The following is a 4,662-nucleotide window of genomic DNA, read 5'->3' on the forward strand; positions in this document are numbered from 1 at the left end:
CTCAGAAGACCAGATGTTGGAAGAGAGAACCACTGGGCTGTTCTACTTTATCACATTCTTGTGTTACTGTGACATATGGTATGAAGCAAATATTAGTGCATGGAAATATAAAACATCAGGATGCATCTGAGTTATTTCTCCCTAGTTACATTTGATCTGTGAATGCCGGAAACACTCCATTTCATAGCCATATTTATCATTCAAAGTAAATCATGCATTTGGGGGGCATAAAATGAGATGCTTTAGAATGCATGCAATTACCAACTATTGCATATTTCTCCAAAGAAAGATTTGAATTATATGGTCAGTAAAAAGGGTTGCGGCTTTAAAATGTGGCAAAGAGAAGCTGAGGTGAAGAATACATTATAATAGGTTAATATTAAGCAAATGTTATTTTCCCTTCCCTTCAGTCCCAGAAATCAATTCCTTTAACAGTTGCCTTTTGGAGTATTTTTGTTTGTTTTGTTTACTTTGTTTTGTTTTTATTATACAGTCATTCTTGAAATTTAGTATCTGTAAATCAGACTTTTATAGATCAACTAATAGTTTTCAATAGATTTCCATTGCATTTTCAGAGTACACTTGGCTCTGAGACATATTAAAAATTACTTTTAAAATAATTTGCTAGTGGGACAGGGTATCAAGATAAAAAATCAAGAGTGAGTATTAGAGAAGCTGTGAATGAATGCTAAATCTAGTGTTAGAGGTAAAAGGAAATTCCAGGAGAAAATTTAAGGTCAGCTTCGTTTCGGGAGGTTAAACAGACAATGTCAAGAATCCTGAGGGTCCAAATTTGGAATCAGCAGAAGCACTGAGGTTGCAGCAGTAAAGATGTCTTAAGGAGGAAATCCCCAACTGTTTATCCTTGTTTTCCTGTCTTAGTTCTTCTTCCTTTACCCTCTGACTTGCACTACAAAAACATACAGTGGAGGTTAGGGTGAGGATTTTTAAATTTATTAAAAAAATTGCCTTGAAAAATAAAGTCAAATGAATACTATCCTAAGCTCCTTATTGCTTGTCAATATAAAGAACAGACTAGGGAGTACTTACAGTTTAATTTTTAGAAACTACTTTAAAAATTGTTGACTTAAGAACCTTAAGTGGCTATCCTTCCCTTGGAAGAACTTTCTAATTTTATACATTTATATATTCTCTCCTGCTACCTCCCCACCTCTTTCCTCCACCTCTATCCCCCAAAAAGCCCAACAAAGATATGTCATTTCTTTTAATAGACCTGATTATATACATTCCATCTGGAAATCACTTCTTTGCTTTCTAAGATACCAACCCATCTTGTAATCAATCAAACTGATGCTAATGTTTGTTTGTTTGTTTAATACAGTGACTTCACATTTGCAATGAAATATTGGATAAGATAAGAGTCTCAGCTTTCTTAGAGTCAATAAAGCTTAGAGTCTCAGCTTTACTTTTTTTGGTAAGGTCCAAATTACTCCTGCTCACCAGATAGGGAAGCCCATATGCAGTCATTTCTTTTGCTTTTCTTTCTGCCCTCCCCAACCTTCTGTCCTCATGATAGTTTGCTATACATATTTACATCTTGTTTCAAGATTTATGTCTTCTGCAATGAATCTGCCTCTACTCCTCCTGGAAGACTTATGCTTTCCTTCCTATGTGTTCCCATAGCATGTTTTTATTAAAGAATTAAAGCAAATTTCACATTGTGCTGTCATTTTATCTCACCCTTCCCAAAACACAATGTCTTTTAAATCAAAGCTCTATTTTATTCTTGCCCATATTCCTAAAATTTGGTACAGTATACAGCATATAAAAATAACAACAATGCTAACAAGGAGATACAGAAACAGGAAAAAAAATAATGACAGGAGGGGTGCCTGGGTGGTTCAGTCAGTTAAGTGTCTGACTTTGGCTCAGGTCATGATCTCACGGTTCGTGAGTTCGAGCCCCACATTGGGCTCTGTGCTGACAGCTCGGAGCCTGGAGCCTGCTTCAGATCCTGTGTCTCCTTCTCTCTCTCCCCCTACCCACTCACTCTCTGTCTCTCTCTCAAAAGTAAATAAACATTTAAAAAAAATTTTTTAAATAATGACAGTAATACCAACTAAAAGACAATACTTATTAAGGTTTTATAGTCCAAAGTTTGTCTTGGTCACTTACATGTTAAAATTGTTTCTTGTTTGAAAGAAACAGAAAATCTCAAAATAATGAGTTAAGAATGAAAGAAGTCTACTTTTTTCCTCACAGTCAAGAAGTTCAGAGGCTAGACATAATATGTCACTCTGTGGTAGCAAAACCCCAGGCCCTTTGTATCTTATGATCCTCCATGGTAGAATTCTATTCTGAAGGTCATCTCATGCTTCAAGATGGATGTTAGAGCTTCTGGAGATCTGGCCATCATGCCTGAATTGCTGTCAGCCAAGAAAGAGAAGGGGGACAAACTCCTCCTCTTCACCTACTTCTTTTAAGATCTCTTCTCAGAAGTTTCATGTGGAACTTTGCTTATGCCATATTGGCTGAAACTAGTCACATGAGCATTCTTAACTGAAAGGCATGGTGGGAAATGGAGTCTTTTTTTGTGTGCAAATGATGTGAAATGTTCAGTTTCTATATCAGACAAGAACACAGCTAAGTAATCCAACTCTACTGCAGCACTATAAAAACTATCCCTTAACCACAGTGCAATATTTCAATGCATCTGCACAAGGATGCATGCTCTATAAAAGGAGTAAGGTTTCTGCTGCCTTGTCAAGTATTTCTGGTCCTTACCCAGGTCCTACTGCAATACTGGTGGTCCCAGTGATTTTATCAAATAAATCATGTTTTAAAAACAAAACATTTAAAAAGAAGTCAAAATGCCTGAGTAACCAACTTAAACTTTATGTGTTTAAATGTGAGATTTGCCTCCTGCTAATAAACCTTTATTTCACTCAGACTAAGCAATACATCTTCCATACTGAAATATCTTCTTTGCTCAATTAAGCCAAAGAGGAAAAAAAAAAAAAAACTGAAATGATTAGTAAGGAAAAATGTAGGGATTAACACACCCTCTTAAATGGTTTTCAAATATTTTTAAGACTTAAGAAGTGTTTAAAGTTTGTCATTCCTAGTAGGAAAATATTATCTGAATGAATACCCCAATGGGAAACCACTGTAAAATGTCTCAGTTGCATATTGGGCAGAGGGGTAGCGATTATCTTCACAGCACCCCAGCTTTCTCCATGAGAAGGCCAGAGGTACGCTGGTTTGTGTTATTGTGACGTCCATTAGGTGATCTAAGTTGCTTATCCTTCAGCAAGGGCTTTATTTGTCAGAAGGGCATTATTCTTGACCTCCAAATTTGGCTGACAATTTACTGGTGAGATTCATAACCTTTGGGTTGCTCTGATATTTTTATATATTTGCTGGGTTCTGGGCCACATGCTGGAAGGCCATGATAACTTCTGGATCCTGCATTCCTGCAAGAACCTCTGGATCACTAAGAATTTCACTGAGCCCAGGCATTCATGACATTCCAGGCTTGCCCCCTGTCATTCCAGGCATCCCCCCAGGAAAGCCACCTGGGAAAGAGCCATCCTGAGCTCCTGATAGTCCTCTGGCTTCTTCTTTCCTCTAGGCTCTCTCATGTTCTTTCCAAGTCTTCTTAACCCTTTCTACTTTTTCTTTGATCTCTCACTTTTCACATTTTCTCTCCTACTTTCTCTGATGTCCAGCAGTTTTCTGGGTCCTCGGTTGAATTTCTCTCCTCATTACACTAGCATCTTCATCATAATCCAGTTTACAAGCAAGGGCAAGATCATGTGCTGCTTCTTCCCAATGGCCTAGAAGTCTGTATGCTTTCCCTTGTTGCTTGTGAGGTTGAGCTGAATCAGGATTTATTTCTATAGCTCTGTCACAGTCTTGCATGGCAGTATTTATTTGGCTTCTGTAATTTGATGAAGACACTGGCTCTCTTGGCATACAGAGTGCCCAAGCAAGCATTCAGCTTAATAGCATCTGTGAACAAGTCAATGGCTTTCTGTAGTTCACCATCACTTAGGGCATCAATGGCAGCTACATTTTTATCATTTGCCATATCCATCATTTCCTCAGTCATCTCTACATTTTCATCTCCCATTTCTTGAGGGGCATAAGTATCTGGTTCAATCACACTTCACTGTAAACTTTTAGACCACTTTCCTCACTTTATGATTTGTCTGTCTTTGTTTTCCTCCTCCTTCTTACTGTTTTTTCTTCTTTGATATTGTCTTCTGATGTAGTTTTATAAATAGCAGGTGGTATTTTACCCCCATGCTCTCCACCCACTCATGCAGGAAGTGCATTTCCTCAGTGTGCAGAATACTCAGATCCTGCCTGCACATTTTCACCAAGGCCCGAAGCTTGTTCACTGTGGGGTCCATGGTCCAGAGGCAACAGGAGGTGGTGTGTGCAACAGTGGTTGCAGTCTGATTCCAGGCATGGCACTAGTTCAGAGTGATTGAAACCATATGACTAAATAAAAATTGGGGATTCTATTAGGAAAGAAGGAAAGAAGAATTGACGTTAGAAGATAATTAGCAGTCTTTGGCATATGTGTATTATCAAATTTAACCATCTAAACAACCTTATAAGTACTAACCTTAGGGTACTGTTATTACTACCATTCATTTCTTTGACGAATATGATTGTACATTACTGTACATTAGA

At 37.8% G+C, this 4,662-nt stretch overlaps 1 pseudogene; it reads right to left on the reverse strand.

Annotated features, from left to right (window-relative positions):
- Positions 1-3,256: 3,256 nt before the first annotated feature.
- Positions 3,257-4,376, reverse strand: LOC125908982 (hsc70-interacting protein-like; annotated as a pseudogene).
- Between the last annotated feature and the right edge of the window lie 286 nt (positions 4,377-4,662).

The sequence above is a fragment of the Panthera uncia genome (genome assembly GCF_023721935.1).
Source record: "Panthera uncia isolate 11264 chromosome B3 unlocalized genomic scaffold, Puncia_PCG_1.0 HiC_scaffold_1, whole genome shotgun sequence".
In the NCBI taxonomy this organism is placed as follows: Eukaryota; Metazoa; Chordata; class Mammalia; order Carnivora; family Felidae; genus Panthera; species Panthera uncia.